The 18,335-nt window shown below is 48.0% G+C and overlaps 1 protein-coding gene across 4 annotated transcripts in view; it reads left to right on the top strand.

The window, feature by feature from the left end:
* The window catches only part of IMMP2L (inner mitochondrial membrane peptidase subunit 2), an 850,269-nt gene that overhangs the window by 587,817 nt on the left and 244,117 nt on the right, over window positions 1–18,335 (top strand). The gene's annotated exons all lie outside the window — the stretch shown is intronic.

Below are 18,335 nucleotides of genomic sequence, written 5' to 3'. Positions count from 1 at the left end.
CTTGAGTCAGGTTCTTTGGCACCTAGCGTACAATGTATTCATAGGGCTTAATTCCTTCCTGCCCACACTGTAGCTGGGAGTCAGGAGGAAGATCTTTCGAAAGTGTGTGTGCACACATAAAGAAGTGGACTGAAAGATCGATGCACTCTTTCGGGAGAGAGCATCCATATAGCCCCCACTCTTTTGAAAGAACGGGCCAGGGATCAAAAAATCTGGTGCCGTGAGGACCGCTCTTTTGAGAAGAGGGCCCAAGGAGTGTCTACACATTCTTTATTTTTAAAGAAACTTTTGAAAGGAGGTGCTCTTCCTGATCCAGGAGCCAGAAGAGGGCTTCTGGAGGAACAGGTGTATTCTTTCGGTTTCAGATTGAAAGAGCGCATTTTGTGTGTGGATGCCCTGCATGTTCTTTCAAAAAAAACGGCCTGATTTTCGGATAGAACTTGCTAGTGTAGATATGGCCCTTGTGGGGAGAAAGGGACAATCATCCAGCCACAGAGAATCCTGGCAGAAATCTGGGATGGGTGGTCCTGTGACCCAGCATGCCCCACATGTGTGCCTTAGAAAAACATGGCACCGGGTACTGTTTGAAGTGGGATCCATCCTGGGGCCCTGCCAGGCATGAGGGGTAGGAACACTGGGCAGGGAGGGGAGGCATGACAAGTCCCCCCCTCTGAGAGGCAGAGAGGTGTATGGGAGTGTGTGCGCCACCCCTCCCCATGCGAATCTTAAAGCCTTAAAGGTAAGAAGGTAAATGAAAAGAATCCAGCAATGCAATGCTTCTTTTTTAAAAGAGGCTTAGTCAGCTTGATCTTAATTTGAACACTTTTACTGTATAGTTCTGATTCATTATTGTTGCACTCACCTGAATGAGTAATTTTACCTGATGTCCCATATTGACTATAGAGAAATGTGAGCACCGTATCAAATGAGCATTATACAACTTCCCAGGTTGTTTTTTTTGTGTGTGTGTATGTTTTGCAAATAAACCAAAAATATAGCTCATTTTGATGGCTTCATACATGATTGTTCTTTCATAGCAATATGCAGGCTGACTTTAAGAAATGCAATGTGCCATTATTTTGTCTTTACCTTATCATAAATGAAAAATAATTGGCTTTTGTATTCCTAAGACATAAACACTGAAAATGCATCTATTGTGTAAACCAAACTATTTTATAAGAATCATCACAAGAAGGTAAAACTGCTATTGACCTCAAAAGAGCTATTCTGAATGAGGTTTTCAATGGATTTACATTAACATACTGCCACTACTAGTAAAACGATTTATTTTTTATTTTTTAAGCTGCCTGAGCATCTCATTTGTTAAGGCATCCTGGAATTCTACTAAAGAGAGCTGGAAAGAAGCAACTGGTTGTCTTTTCCATTTCACAGTTTTCCAGTGTAGTAGTTTTCATTACACTATGCTTTCAAGCTAAAATCCTAGTCCCATGAAAGTCAATAGGAGTTCTGAAATTGACTTCAGAGAGTTCAGGATTTTGCCTTCAGTATTTTGTCCAGGTTAGTTTTGTATGTCTTGGCCAATGGGGCTTCCACTTTCATCGGAGACTACTCCATGAACTAAAGGAGTTTGCAGTTATGAAACTGTACTTGATACCCAGTTATGCTTTGTGAAAGATCTTGCTCCTTGGTATGTATAGCTTTCAAATGCTTAAAAATACTCTGTCTCTCTTCAGAGTCTGATCCTGCATTCTGCTCGATGAAACCTTTGAGGGGTGCAGGAGCCATGGGAAAGTCAGATTAGAAGACTGATTGCCTCACAAGATCTGGCATTTTGCCAAGTGGCACATGTTTGTATTAGCCTTTCCTTTGCTCAACTATTACAGCTTGTGGATTTTTTCCCCCCTCTCTATTCATCCTTGGATCACCATCTTATTCATCATCATTTTTTTTTGTCCTAGGGATAGGTACATTTCGAGTAAGTCCACTCTCTGGATGCTCTGGGTGTAAAATGAGAGGTACCTGGTTTGTACCTGGTTAATGTAGTCCTCCTTAACAGGGGTAAGTTAGCATTAGCTTCGCAGGGGAGTAACAATGCAACATATTAGTGCAAACTGCAGTTCAAATCCCCCTAGTCTAGACTGCTGCATCATGCACACTCATTTGTGCTCTAGTCTTTTTGAAAAATATGAAAATCCAGTTGGTGCTTGCACTTTTGCTACCAATTGTTTGTTCTGTAATTTGTGGAGATGTTTAGACTGAGAATCTTCTTGAAACCTTGTAAAAAAAAGAATGGATGTTTGGAAAATATTCATCGTGATAGTACTAAGCCAAAATGGATGGTTTAGGATAACACCTGTCTGTAGGAAACTGAACACTTTCTCCGTGTCTACAAATGCCCCTCCCTTTTGGAAGGGACATGTTAATGAGGCACTTCGAAATAGGTTAATGAGGTGCTGACATGGATTTTCAGTGCCTCATTAGCATAATGGTGGCCAGTCATGCTTAAAAAATGCTGCTTTCGAAACGCAGACTGGCTGTATACAAGCGGGCGCTTTGAAATAAGTGCCACACTTCAAAATTCCCTTATTCCCAAATCATTTTGTAGGTCCCTGCTCAGGAAGCATGAAAACACAGGAATATACATTTTTAGTGTCTAAAATATTTTTAAAAATAAATATAGCTAGCTGACAGTTATTGCTTATAAAACTCATATTGCAACATAGACATTTTCCATGTGTATTTACTTATTGTTGCTTTCCAGAGACTTCCATTTTGTACTCTTCAACCTTTGTAACAGAACTCCATCATTGTGTTTTTTATAGCACAAAGTGTTTTGGGAGCTATATTAAAAATAGTTTAGTTCACACATAAAAGCCTAAGCAGCAGGATAACATGACAGCCAGTCAATAGTTTTGCATCACAAACATAAGAAGTCCAGATGCCCTGTTCCCCAAATGAGCTTAGTTTAGCTTCAGATTCAGCCAAGTCAGAAGGTAAGTGATGAAAAGTTTCAAATATTTGGAAACAGGTAAGAGGTGTGGTGAAATGGCAATGATAAAACAGCAAATAATTAATGGAGCCTATTAATAGGGAACAGGTCAAGTACACATAACTACAGCAATTATATAGTTTGCATTCTAAAAAACAGCATCATTTAATTTCAGAGTGATTAGACTGGAGATCTGGGAACTAATTAAAATGAGATTTTAATTCAGAAAGTAGTTATATTTGCAAGTTACTATAGTACTTCCAGGTTTTAGATTGACTAGTCACATGGTTTTGCTGTCTACCCATTAGTTTTATTGCACAGAAGCATTTTAACTAGCACCTTCAATTTTTCTTTTTGTTTTTCTTGCTGCTGCAGTTGAGCCAGTTGGATGAACTCAGGAAACAGGAGCTCGTCTTCAATTGAGCCTGTGTTTGATTTTTGCCTTTCAGATGATCAGAACTACATAGAGAATACACAAAATTTATTGCTAGATCCATATTTCTTTAAAGGGCAAAAAAGAACAAGATGACTTTGTTCATTGCAAGGAGATCTAGAGAAGTGGTTGTTCCCCTCTATTCGACACTGGTGAGGCCACATCTGGAATATTGTGTCCAGTTTTGGGCCGCCCCCCACTATAAAAAGGATGTGGATGTGCTGGAGCAGTTTCAGAGAAGGACAACAAAAATGATTAAGGGGCTGGAGCGCATGACCTATGAGAAGAGGTTGAGGGATTTGGGCTTATTTAGTTTAAAGAAGAGAAGACTGAGGGGTGATTTAATAGCAGCCTTCAGCTTTCTGAAGGGCAGCTCTAAAGTAGGTGGAGAAAAACTGTTCTTAGTGGTGACAGATGGCAGAAAAAGGAGTGATGGTCTGAAGTTACAGAGGAAGAGGTGTAGGGGGGATATTAGGAAAAACTATTTCACGAGGAGGGTGGTGAAGCACTGGAATGTGTTGCCTAGATAGGTGGTGGATTCTTCATCCCTAGTGGTCTTTAAGTCCTGGCTTGACAAGGTCCTGGCTGGCATGACTTAGTTGGGGTTGATCTTGCTTGAAGCAGGGGGCTGGACTAGATGACCTCCCTTCCAGCCCTAGGATTCTATGACTCCATGATTCTATGAATTCTGCCATGATAGGAAATACCCATTAAGGGTAGTTGCTGCAGTCCTTTTCTGGAATTGGCTGTGGGTTAAAACTCACAAAATCTGGAAAGACCTTTCAACACTATTTAAAGGTGACAAAAGTCTGCCTTCTCAGCTACTAGCGATACTACATTTACATCAAAAGTCAAGGATATTCCAGAGATACCTGAATCAATCAGAGTATCCTGTCATTCTTTCTCTCTAACTCACCTTCTGGGGACCACTTTACAGACGGAAAACTAAGGAACAGAGATTTATGACTTGCCCAAGATCATATAGGCATAGTGTAATTGAGCACTGAATTGCACTCTATCAACTGGACCAACCTTTGTCTGGGCAAGAAAAGGTCTGGGCACTGTAGAAAATGGAGTCATACTGTCAGGGGTAGAGTTCACCTCAGGGAAAGGCTTTTATGACTGGAATAAATAATTGCTTTCATACTTTTCTAGCTCTCCCCTAATTGAACAAATACTGAAGAAAAAATAAATTTCACAGGTTTTCCCTTTGGAGCTTATTGCTCATTCTCAACCATCAGGACTGGTTTCTGTCCTTCCTCTTTTGAAAAGCTTATTTTCATGCTTCTTTAAGGAAAGAGCACAGGACATACTTCAGGTGCATTATGGGCAAGTTCGAGACAATATTCTGTCAGCCTTCTGTGTATTAACCCAGTACTTGGCAGTTGCTGTTCATCTGTAAAAAATCGAGATTCACAATCTGTATCTGTATGACTGGTTCAAAATAATTCCTTCTCAAGATGGAGTTCTTCATCCTCTTCAAGTCACTTGATCTGAGTAGTAGTAGGCGTCCTTCAGTCTGCATAGACTATGGATCGCGCCCTTTAAAGTTTCAATTGAGGACTTCATTTACAGCGTCTGTTGTGACTATAAAGACCCACACGAGAGTGACAGTCCTTGCTGCATCTCTTGCAGATGTAGTGGGTGTCTGGCAAGTCCTTATTGTGCTTTCTGTGCACTCGCTTCTCCTCTGCTAGCTGTCCGATCTTCATCTCGCCCTTCTGAAGGCCCTTGTGTACCCCCTGCCTCCATCTGCTGCAGTCATCTGCTAGATCTTCCCAGTTGTCCAGCTCGATGTCTACCTCTCTGAGGTCTCTCTTGCAGACATCTTTGTAACGCAACTGGGGGCATCCGGGGGGTCTTTTGCCAGAGGCTAGCTCACCATACAGGATGTCTTTTGGAATCCTTCCATTGTTCATCCTGTGGACGTGGCCAAGCCAGCCTAGTCGAAGCTGCCTGAGGACGGTGTGCATGGTTGGGATTCCAGCTTGCTCGAGGACGGCAGTGTTGGTCACTCTGTCCTTCCATGATATTCCAAGGATGCGCCTGAGGAAGCGCAAGTGGAAGACGTTCAGCCTCTTTTCCTGACGGGCATACAGGGTCCAAGTCTCTCTGCCATAAAGGAGGGTGCTGAGGATGCAGGCTCTGAAGACTTGCATTTTGGTGTGAGTGTACAGCTTGTTGTTATTCCACACTCTTAAACAAAAATATATCTATTGGTGTACCACTGAGGTTTTTCTAACTTTTGTGGAGGCACCTAAATTAAACAAGTACCCTAGTTTGCAGACCGCAGATTGGGCACTGAGATCTCATCCAGTCACTGGACCTCAAAAATTTCAGACTAGAAGTCCCAATAAGATATGGTTTGCAAGTATTAAGCCTAATGTTGCCCAGCACTTTTGATGCTTGTTTTACAAGACTACAGACAAACATTTTCTGCTGTAGGTGAATCTGTGTACAGACTGCACAGGGTAGTGCTCTCCCACAACGGTACAAAGACTCTCTATGGTGGTGGACAATGCCCAAAAATATCCTGAAGGGGGGATACCTATTTCTGACTTACCCTTTGCTTTTTATCCCTTGTACTTTCATGAGCATGCTGTCTGTATGCAAATTTTCCAAATAAAAATTCTAAAGTCTAGGTTAGAGAACAAATCTAGGATTTTTAATTGCTCTTGTTGTTTGAAAACTTTAGGAGTGAATACTTCACCATGTTTGGAGCAGAGTGACCCTTTCTGCATTATAATACCTGGCAGATAATAAAAAATATCGTAGCTGACTCTTCATCCATTTTCCCGATGGCATTCACGTATTGCTAGTATCCTATAGAGGGAGTGCTATTTGTCACAAATGAGGAGAAAAGGGGATTGTTTTGTCAATAGCAAGTTGTGTTTTCTGAATGAATTATGTCCAAAGAGAGAAACTGAATACTCCTTCCCACTCTGTTTCGAAGCCCATGTCTAAGGAGGACTTGTAGAAGTAGAGGGGAACTAAGGGACCGTTAGAGTATGCAGTGCATGTTCGTCAAAGGTCCATAGAGCTTGAGAAATTCCATGCACCTCTTAAGTGCCAATAGATGCTTTAAAATGTTTCACAGATATTTTTCTAGGCACACAACTCCTACAGCGAAATTTTGTACAGGCAATTAATTTGAATGGTTATTGTTTCTTTTGTTTAGTATTACAGAAGCACTTAGAATCTCCAGTCATGGGGACCCATTGTTTCAACTGTTGAACGAATGTAACCAAATACAGAAAACAATAGCTGTCCCAGAGTGTTAGCTTGCAACCTAGGGTTATTGCAAGATTTTGCTTTTCAAGAGGCAGGTTTAAATATGAGATGCTACCATAGTTCAGAACAATAAGTCACGGAATTAAAATCAAGAATCAGTGTATGTCATTACAAATATGGTTTTCCTAGTATTAATTATATTACTGTAAATATATTTTCTGCTAGAGATACAGTGCTAATCAAGCATTACTGAAGCTTACACTCAACCAACTGGCACAACTCCAACCTTAAAGTGTAATGAGACAAAGTTTGCAAGACAGATGAAAAATAGTCGATATTCAGCATACGGTTCATTTAATGAGCTTTCATTGCAACAGAAGTCTGCTGCTTCAAATTTAGCCTGCCAGGAATCCAAGACCAACTGAAGACTGTTCTGAGCAGTTCTTTCTTTCTCTTCTTAGTGCCGCTGTTAGGAATGGCTACATGGCAGACTTTTTCAAAGAAAATGTGCATATATGTCACACTTATGAAAGGGTGAGAGACAAGGTGCACTAATTAAGCCAGGAATTGAGGCAATTCTCCCATACCCCTTACTCCTGCTCCACAGACAAGAATGGGGTAAAACACAATAAAATTACAACAGTGGTGTTGCAGTTCAAGGCAAGAAAGCACAAACTCTGGTGTGCCTCTTTCCTCAACAGGCCGGGAGCAAGGCAGGAAAAGGGTAGAGAAGTACTGAGTGGATCAACTATATCCATAGTGCTGAAACCTCGTATAAGGCATGGGAAAGGGATCTGGCAATAACTGCAGGCTGTCTGTCAGTGTTTTAAAGAGTGGCAGGTGTGGGCAATTAGTGGAAAGGAGGCAGACCTCTCAGAAGTTTCAATGGATCAGAAACCTTGGCTCCTGGTTCCTGACCCACATCCTGCTCCTGGTACCAGCTTTCTTCCCAGTTCCTGCTCCACTCCTGACTTCTGCTCCACTTTTGCACTACTTTGTTCCACTAGTCCTACTGTGGCTGGCCCAATATGGCTCATCAACATTGACTCTGACCTAATCCTACAGTAGGATATTGGTATGAACTGCTGTGTCTGGCTATAATCCGGTAGACTGAGCAGCCGCCTGCTGCCCCATTCGGCCAGGTGCAAAGAGACAGGGTGGGGGTCAGGGAGGCCTTGTGGGGGGCCTTTGGCCAGGGCACGCAATGACCATCCCCCACCACCTTCCCTTACCATGCATCTCCCCCCACCGCACACCCCTCCTCCCCATATAAGAGGGACATGGGGTGGGGTGCAACATTAAATTTACTACTCTAAACAAACATAACATGTATAAACCTCTAAACAAAAGGAGCGTGTACAACTATATACAAGGGGGGAACTACATACAAGAGGGATCCAGCAGTGGCTTTGGGCAAGGGATCCAAATGGGAGGAGGCTCAGTTGTCCATTGGGGTCGAGGGCTTGGAGCCGTAGTGGTCACACATGCCTCTACCACCCCAGGTCCAGAGCCCCTTGCATGGCTGGGACAGGGCTGGGACCACAGGGAGGTAGGGGTGCAGGTTTTGCCTCCTCAGGGCATGCAGAGGAGATGGGGGAACTAAAGGCACCACGGGGGACAGGGTGCCCACATTGGCTGTGAGCCAATGGGCCAGTTTGAGGTGGGTGGCTGGGGACAGGTCCACTGGGAGGTGGCTGGCTGCATGGGATGCAGCTGTGGGAGGAGCACTGTTGTGGAGGCGGCTGTGGGACCAGCTGGCAAAGGAGTGGAAGGTTGGGTGAGGCTGGTGGCCACAGCCTGGGTCAGGGTTTCGAGGCCGTCAGCCACCCACACACCCACACACCTCCCACTCCATTGCCAGCCAGTCCCTGAGCACAGTGGTCATCTCCCACATGACTGCTCATTTGGCGGCCACCTTCTTTTCTCCCCATCATTCCTGTCATCTGGCCCGGTGGTGGCCATGTGGGAATGTAGGCTTTGGTGGGGAGGCAGACTTCTAGCCCTCCATGGCTACAGGCTGGTCCCAGACAGGGCTGGAGCAGCTCCTGCATGGCGAACCTGTGGAGACAGAAGGGGATGGGGGATGGCCCATGAGTCCTGTGTTCCAACCCTGGGGGGTAGGGGCCCCACTCCTCTGGCCCCCACCCCACTCCCCTGCTGTCCAATGGCCCGTGAGGGCCCCAGGAGATCCTGGGTGCAGAGAGGGGTTCCTGCCTAGTGAGGGTGAGGCTGCATTTGGTGCCCCCCCCTTTCCGGGGTGTGTGAACTGTGGGGGGGGCTGTCCTGGTTGTCATGAAGGCAAGTGACCCCCTGGCAGCTGTGGCAAGGGGTGAGGTTCTCGCCCCCAGGTCCCATGGCATTCTGTGTGTCCCGTACCTCCTGGCTTCTACCTCTAGGGCCTCAAGTGATGCACGGCTCGAGGAGGACCGTCTGCTTGCCTTGGAGGGGAGGGTGATGACGAGGGTCCCATCACTGGATCCCTTGTCATCACCCTTGGCCTCGGTGCCCTGGTTCCATGGTGGGGGGCTGGTGGCACGCTATGGTCCCGGATTCTCCTCTGTGTCTGCGAGGGGGTGGGGGGCAGTGTCCACTAGGTGACATGGCAGTGGTACCGCCTTTGGCCCCAGGAGGCGATGCAGCTTCTCATAAAGGGGACAGTGGGTGGGCCATGCCCCAAAGCAGCTGATGGCGTCCTGGGTGTGACAGTAGGCCTACCAGAGTTCTTTGACCTTCATCTGGACATGATCCCCAATCCAGATGGGGTGCCCCTGGGTGGTGAGTCCCCTGGCCAGCCACTCAAATACCTCTGCATTCCAGTGCCACACCCCTGACTGGAACAGAACCTCCTCGTCCCCTCACAGTCCAGGGAGGTCCTCCAGTTTGACCTCTGGCCAGGAGGGGCCCCTCTTTTGCTGCTGCTTGTCTGGCTGCTGTGAGCCCTGGCTAGCCTCACCACTGGGCTCCAGGGGGTTCATGGGGCTGCTGGCTGGATGTCATTGCCAGCTGTGGGGTGTGTGGCACAGTTCTGGCATTGAGAGGGAGCCGTGCAGCAGGGAGTTTGTGGTCCCCCTGCTTCTGACATGCTCTCAGCTTCCTGCCTGGGTTGCTGGGTAGCTGCTTCCTCCCATGTAGCCAGCAGTGACCATGGAGCCCTGTCTGAGTTGGCCAGTTATTTCAAAGTAGCAGTTGCGGAGTGTCTGCACATCCTATTTCAAAGCTAAACTTCAAAACAGGGTGCTACTCCATTCCCCGCAATGGAGTAAGGACTTCAAAGGTGGGCCCCCTTACTTCGAAGTTAATTTTGAAATAGAGCAAAATGTGTAGATGCTCCGCGCTCAATTTTGAAATAAGCCCTAACTTCCAAGTTAATTTTGAAATTCATTGCTACTGTAGATGCAGCCACAGTATAACTGAGAAGAAGTGCAAATCCAGCAGTTAGGCAAAAAGTTTCTTTATTAATCCATTTTTCTGGTGTTTTTTTAAATCACATTTGAAAATTAGTGTCATATGGAATATTTCATTGAGTTGTTCACAAGGGGAAGAAAACTCTGTGACTTGGAAGGGGAGGTGCCAGAGTGTAACAAGAGCTCGTTCCCCTTGGTCAGTCTCTGTACAAAGTTTGTACAAAGATGTCCCTTTCTATGGACTAATGTTACCATTAGGGTTTAGTAGTTGGACACAATGGCTACGTCTACACGTGAACGCTACATCGAAATAGCCTATTTCGATGAATAATGTCAACACGTCCTCCAGGGCTGACAATGTCGACCAACGTCGACGTTGGGCAACACCACATCAAAATAGGCACTGCGAGGGAATGTCTACACGCCAAAGTAGCACACATCAAAATAAGGGTGCCAGGTACAGCTGCAGACAGGGTCACAGGGCGGACTAGCGCTTGCGGGGCAACAGCTAGCCGCTCCCTTAAAGGGCCCCTCCCAGACACACGCAGCCTGCACAGCACGCGGTCTGCAGAGCCATAGGCACGCACACCTCGAGCGACGCAGTCATGGAGTCCCAGCAGCAGCAGCAGCAGCAGCCAGAGGTCCACCCAGCCGCCCCTGCAGGAGCAGTGCTCGCCCTGCTCTATGCCATGCAGGAGGCAGCTGAGCACCTCCTTGCCACAGAGGAGGAGCTGCCCGCAGGGGAGGAGGACGCAACCCCCAACCCTGCAGCACCCCGCCCCCAGCCCCCCCGCCGCACACGCCGCCGGCTGTGGAGCTACCCCACGAACACCGACTGGTGGGAGCAGCTGGTGCTCGGAGAGTGGGATGACGACCGCTGGCTCCAGAACTTTTGCATGAGCCGGCAGACATTTCTGGAGCTATGTCATTGGCTCACCCCGCACTGAGGCACCAGGACACCGCCATGCGGCGTGCCCTCAGCGTCAAGAAACGGGTCGGCATCGCTGTCTGGAAGCTGGCCACTCCAGACAGCTACCGATCCATGGGCCAGCAGTTTGGCATCGGCAAGGCCACCATCGGGGCTGTCCTCATGGAGGTAAGAGGACCCACGGGGGGATGGGGGGGAGGCAGCCCTGGCGGGCGGGGGGAGGGGAGCCCTGGCAGCGAAGGGGAGGGGAGGGGGGCCCTGTTAGGGGAGGGCCACACACACCCTGCACACCCCTCATTGGTGCTCTCCCATGTGCTTCCCCTGCAGGTCGTCCGTGCCATCAACGCCCTGCTCCTCCACAGGCTCGTGAGGCTTGGGGACCCGGATGCCGCCATCGCGGGCTTTGCCACCCTGGGCTTCCCCAATTGCTTCGGGGCTCTGGATGGGACTCACATCCCCATCCATGCCCCGGAACACAGTGGAGGACGCTACTTAAACAGGAAGGGCTACCACTCAGTGGTCCTCCAGGCCTTGGTGGATAGCTGGGGCCGTTTCTTGGACATATATGTGGGCTGGCTGGCAGCACCCACGACGCCCGGGTATTCCGGAACTCGGGCCTGTGCCGCCGGCTGGATGCAGGGACCTACATCCCCCAGCGGGAGATCCCGGTGGGGGACACCACCATGCCCCTCTGCATCATCGCAGATGCGGCATACCCCCTCCGGCCCTGGCTCATGCACCCTTACACGGGCCATCTGTCAGCCAGCCAGGAGTGCTTCAACCAGCGCCTGAACCACGCGTGCCAGCTGGTGGAGCGCACATTTGGCCGCCTCAAAGGGCACTGGAGGTGTCTCCTCACCCGCCTTGATGCGGGCCCCACCAACATCCCCCAGATTGTGGGCGCGTGCAGCGCCCTGCACAACCTGGTGGAGAGCAAGGGGGAGGCCTTCTTTCAGGGCTGGGCTGTGGAGGCTGGCAGGGCCTATGTGCAGCCACCCGCTGCCCCCAGTCGCCAGGTGGACCCCGAAGGGACCCGGGTCCGGGAGGCCCTGCGGGCCCAGTTCAATGAGGCCGCGGGGTGAACGCTGGCAGGCTCTCCACTGCCCCCCCATACTCCACAACACTCCCTGCCCCTACGCCCACGCCACAGAGCACCCAAGAGAATACCCCCCCACTTTTCTTGTAAATAAAAGCAGACAGTTGTTTGTCAAATCAAATATCTGTAGAACTCTTATTATTATTATCAACAAGACTAACTATTTACAGGCAAAATCTAACATATATATATATATGTATTATAAATAAGGATAAGATGAAAGGGGAAGACAAGGAAGGGGAGAACTATGTACATGGGGGGGCAAGGATCAGCATAACAACAGGGGTCAAATATACAAACTGTTTACAAAAGAACATAACACTGGGGGGAATATATACAAAGGGGGAGGGAGGGGCCACGTCCTGGGCCCCACACCTCCTTTTGTCCAGCGCTGGGGGTGGGCGGCCGGGATCCCCGCCTCGGCCTCAGCCCTGGCCGGGGCTGGCTGGGGGCCGGGCGGACCGGTAGATACGGCTGGCGGGTGTCAGCTGGCCCCAGGTCCCCCTCGGTGGAAGGGCCCTTGATGGCGGGTGGTGGTGCGATGGCGGATGGCACAGCGGGTGGAGCAGGCAGGGCAGGCGCAGTGGCTGCCGGCGCAAAATGGGGGGGCCAGGTAGTCAGTGATACGATCGAAGGTCCGCATGAAGGCCCCCCATGCCTCCTGGCGCCAGGCCAGCGCCTGCTCCTGCAGCTGGAGGCGGTGCTCCTCCACCTGCAGCCGCTGCTCGGCGACCTCCAGCTGTCGACGGTGGAGGGCCAGCAGCTGGGGGTCCGTCGCCGTTGGGTGGTGATGCTGGGTCCGCCGTCTTCCCCACCGTGGGGCTGGTCGGTCCTCCGCCAAGGGGCTGGCCTGGAGTGATGGCCCCGGTGGCCTGTCCGGGACCACTGACACCTTGCCGGCGCTCTCCGGTCCTTCCGATGGTGCAGCTGCGGAACACAGGAGGCGGGGAAGAAGAGTGGAGACAGCCGTTAGTGTGGGCCCCGTACTGTGGCCCTTGTCCCCCCACCCCTCTGCTGCAGGTTCCCCGTCCCCGGGAGATGCTGCTGTGATGTGGTTCAGGGGTCCCCCTGCACTGCACCCCGTCCGCTGGCAGGAGTGACTCTCACTCAGCAGGTACAACAGGAGATTTATTAGGCAACAGATGCCCAGTTTCTCACAGAAACGACAGTACAGCAGTCAGAGACAGTCCTTCCAACCCGTCCTGGGGAGAAGACCCCAAGGGGTGCCCCTCTGGGGTGTAGCTTTCCCCCTCCTCAGGCTGGCTGCCTTCTAGCTCTCCCTTCCCCTAGCCTCTAACTGCCGCCCCTGATTCAAACCCAGCTTGGCTCCTCCCTCCTCTTTGTTCAGGGCAGAGGTGTAACCTGCCAGTTGTAGCCCCAGGGTCATCCTTAGCCACTGGGAGCTATTCTGCTTGTTTCTCATATGTAGCCTGAGTCTCGCATTTGCACTCCCCCCACTCCATCACATGCTGCTGCTGCTGCTGGGTGTCCCACCCCCTCCCCCCCGGGGGACCCTAGAGGTTCTGCTCCCCCCAGCCCCGGGGATGGGGCATGGCACTGTCGTGCTGGGGGGGGCAGGGGCTGATGCACTCTTCTGAGGGACATGCCACTGCTGTCCTTTGGGCCATGGTCATCTGGGCATGTGGAGGGCCCTGGTCATATCTATTACCCCCGCCCCTCAACCCCGGGGCTGTGCACCAGGGGGTGTACATACCTGATGGTCCACTCCCACAGTCGGGGGACACCCGGGGGGCGGACGCCCAGCCAGAGCTCCTGGATGGCAGGATGAACATCAGGCAGGCGTCGATGGAGGAGGACTCCCCCTCCTCCTCCTCTGGTGCCCCAGGGGTGGGCTCCTGGGGGGGCTCCTGGGGTGCGGGGCTTGCCTCTGGGGCGGACTCTGCCTCCGGGGCCTTCTGGGGCTCGTTGGCCGAGGTATCAAGAGTGGCCAGAGAGGAGGAGGTGTGCTGGGGGCCCAGGATGTCCCTGAGCTCCCTGTAAAAGGGGCAAGTGACGGGGGCGGCCCCAGATCGGCTGGCCGCATCCCAGGCCTGGGCGTAACCCTGCTGCAGCTCCTTCACTTTACTCCTTACATGATCTGGAGTGCGGGCAGGGTGACCCCGGGCAGCCAGGCCCTCGGCCAGCTGAGCGAATGCATCTGCGTTCCGCCTCTTGCTCCCCATTATCTGGAGCACCTCCTCCTCGCTCCAGAGCCCCAGCAGGTCCCGAAGCTCGGCCTCCGTCCAGGAGGGGCCCCGCTGCCGCTTCCCCACCTGGCTGCTGGGCTGGGAGCCCTGGCTCCCCTTGGGTGGGGTCCCCTGGGGGCGCTTGGGGGGGCTGGCAGGCGGCCATTGCAGCGGTGGGGTGTGTGTGTGTGGCTGCTCAGAGATGTGCAGGCTGGCTGCGTGTCTAGGCTGCCACCTGCACGTTCTCTCAGCTTCCTGCACAGGTAGGCAGGGGGCGGGGAGCTTTAAGGGGCCACTGCACGCGGCCACCATCGAGCTCAGGGGCTGGAGAGAGCGTCTCTCAACCCCTCAGCTGATGGCCGCCATGGAGGACCCCACTATTTCGAGGTTGCGGGATGCGCAACGACTACACGTTCCCTACTTCGACATTGAACGTCGAAGTAGGGCGCTATTCCCATCCCCTCATGGGGTTAGCGACTTCGATGTCTCGCCGCCTAACGTGGATGTTAACTTCGAAATAGTGCCCAACATGTGTAGCCGTGACGGGCGCTATTTCGAAGTTGGCGCCACTGCTTCAAAGTAGGCGGCACGTGTAGACGCGGCTAAATTGAGAGAGACTGAAGTACTCAGGAGGAGATGAGACTGGTGGAGAATGTTGATCAAAATATATGTAAATAAATGTGAAAAAGTTGCCTATCTCATAGCTAGAGGGAGGAGATTGACTAATAATTACAAACTTAGCCAACATTTGCGCTAAATAATTACTTGCAAACTGCTTTTTTTTTCTCATTTTTGACCAGATCTACAGCCAAATAATGGCTAATATATTCAGTGACATTCAGTAAAAAAGACATTTCTCCCCTTTATATGTCTTCCATTGCCAGTTAAGGTTGTTATCCTTCTTTGAGCCCTTGTCAGATGAACGTTTCTGATTACACTATTCCCAGTGCTAAATTTATTATTTGTGGATGCTGAGCAAAAGATGCCATTTATAGCCAACTGAAAATTCCTTGTTTAGTGGTATCCATAATTTTTGCATCCTGTTAAGTTCTTATTTTTCTTACATGTATCCCTTACAGGTGTCCCATCATTACTGAAACAATAAGCACTATAGTGACCACTGCTATAGCTACCACATTATTCTGAAAGTATATTTATTGTTTAAGCCAACTAGACACAACTCAATCGGCCAAATAAATGAATGTGGCTAGTGGCTAGCAGGTTGGACACCACAGGTTTATGTAATTTAAATGTATTCTAATCAAACTATAAATCTAATCCTTCTTGTACATTACTATACCTTTTCTGGCCTGTGATGTTCTGATTCATGATTTGTAAGGGTTTCTTGAAAGTCTCTTTGATAAATCAGGTTTTTAATGTGTCCTTACGGGCAGAAAAGTGATCACTTTGAGAATGAATGTTCTTACATCTGATTTAGAATGATGTTTATTCAAGGTCATTACAATTAGTGCTGAGTATGTGCAAATTAACACAGAGATCAGTAATTACATTACAAAATGTACATGCTAATCAAATGGAAATGCTTATAAGGGGAATTGGAAAGAACCTGTAAGAGTGATATGTGAGATAGAGTTTTGAAAGGGCAGACTTAAAATTTGATGGCTATTTTTATTCAGTCTTTAGCAAACACATCTTTCAGTGCATACATTATGTATTTCTCTTTCCCATTGGTTAAAATACATATTAAAGAAGTACAAGTTCATACTTAACCAAAATGAATAAGAAATGAAAAAAAAACCAGTGATGATATTTTACTGAAAAGATTTAATTTACTGTAACTGTTGGATAAAAAGCAATAGCTCTTCTTTTAGGCGTCATCCCAAGTGTGTAGTGGCACAGAGATATGCTAGTGATGGTAGCTGTGACAAGTGTTTTTGGTACTCCAGCTACCAGAAACACATAGGCATCTAAAAGTTGGTGGGTTTGCTGCCAAGAATGAAATGCAACAGATCATAAAAATGATCTTTATTTTTAAGACTTAGATAAATTGAAAAGATGAATTAGCTTGAAGAAAGGTACTTCAAAGAAAAGTATCAGAGATGTAAGTGTGCTAATTTGCAGCCACAAAAACAATGAGAAATCCTGTGGCACCTTATAGACTAACAGATATTTAGATCATAAGCTTTTGTGGGCAAAGACCTAATTCGTCAAATGCAATGTAGTAGAGATTCCAGAGGAAGGTCTAATTACAAGGCTTGTGAAAAGGAGGGCATCCCAATCAAAAGGAAGGCTAGAGCCACACTAAATGACTTTATATGGTAAATGGTATCAGGACACGATCTAATAATGACAAAATTATCACATTTGAAATTATGGTTTTACCAGGTTCAAACTGCCATGGCCCCTTACTGCTCTGGAGCTGTGTCTATGCTAGCTCCCAACTTCGAAGGGAACACGGTAAGTAGGGTGTCAGGAGATTGCTAATGAAGTGCTGTGGTGCATATGCAGCACTACATTAAACTAATTATCCCCCATGGAAACTTCAAAGTGGCAAACTTCGAAGTGCTGGCTTGCGTGTAGCCATGGCTAACTTCGAAGTGCCTGGGCTACTTCAAAGTCCCTTTACTCCTTAAAGTTGGGAGCTAGTGTAGACACAACCTGGAGGAAACATCCTTTGATCAAAGGAGTCCTTCCCACATAGGGATTATAAATTCTTTATTTGTGCTGGCAGATGTCTCTTTGCTTTGATGCCTTTCTTTCTGATTCTCTGAACTGGGCCTTCCAGTAGTTTGGTCTCTATTATTCCGATTGGAACTTTGGACTTCAATCTGAATCAAGCTCTCATTTTCGTCCTTAGCCTGGTCTTCACTGTTGAGGTAATATGAAATATAGTATTATTGTTTCTCCACACTTGATCTCTGCTTCCAAACAACATTCCATTGTGTATCAAAGTGATAATAACATGAGTTAGCATGACCAGAGATATAGAGCAGATCTCAGATGAGTTTCCACTGATAGCCACTAATTTAACTTATTGGGTTGCTAGAGTTGCAGATAAGTACTGTAACATAACAGTTTTGAGACACCAGTTGTCCACTGTCTCCCATAAACATCCATGATCATTGTGACCCTTCCTTACCTATTCCCTATTTCCTAACCATAAGTTATATACCACTGCTTAGTGTGTTGTCCCCCAAGTTTCATGTGACATCCAGTATACGTGACTGAATCATCTCAGATGAGCTTCCCATCCAAAGTCATCTTAGCTTTGAAATATGTGCCCTCAGAAGACATTATTGTGGCATGCTGCCAGCTGGTCAGGAGCTGACACCAAGACTCTAGTGGATTTCTGGAGTGAGGCTGGCAGGGCTTAGGATGTCAGGAGCAAGAACCATAATAGAAAATTCTGGGATGACATTTCTAACAAGCTGGCCAAACTTGGAGTCTAAAGTGCAGAACTTCAGTCTACATCAGCACCACGAAAAAATCAAAAGTTTGGGCTGTCTGACAGCTTGTCTTAAAAGCAAACTAATGAAAACCTATATTAAAAGAATGTGGAAAATTTAGAAGTCAAAAACTGGGAAAGTCTATCACAAGAAGATGCATGATGCACACATACGAATTTATAGAATGTTTTTGATATTATTCTGCATAGTTAGTATGATTGTATACCTTACTGTATATGCAGAAGGTATAGAATTTAAGTTTTGTATGCTGGCTTATCTTTGCTTCCTGATTATTGAATGCTTAAGTGTGCACCTGTATCATGCTCAACATAAACCATTGTATTAGAAACATTTTTAAATTAAACCTTGATATAGTTGAGCACTTTGTATAAAGCTGAAACTTTCAGAAAATTGCCTGTTTTTCTAAACTACTTTTTGCTTAACTGCAAGACTTGCCTCAATTAGTATGATAAATAATCTAATTTTGAGTTTTTTTCAAAGTGAAGGAAAGAAATGAAAATATAAATACACTATAATATCAATGGTAATGGAAAATTCAGGTTTAAAGGAGTGAATTTATCTTCAAGGGTCTCCATATCATCAGTAATGGGACATTCTAATTTCATCAGTGTCAAGTGTCTTACTCATTTCTATACAATAAAAAGAGTTTTGGTTATCTTAGACTTTGCATTCAGCTGGT

This window comes from Carettochelys insculpta, chromosome 1, assembly GCF_033958435.1.
Source record: "Carettochelys insculpta isolate YL-2023 chromosome 1, ASM3395843v1, whole genome shotgun sequence".
NCBI classification, from domain to species: Eukaryota; Metazoa; Chordata; order Testudines; family Carettochelyidae; genus Carettochelys; species Carettochelys insculpta.
Note: the sequence above shows the minus strand (reverse complement) of the source record. Positions and strands in the feature narration are given on the sequence as shown.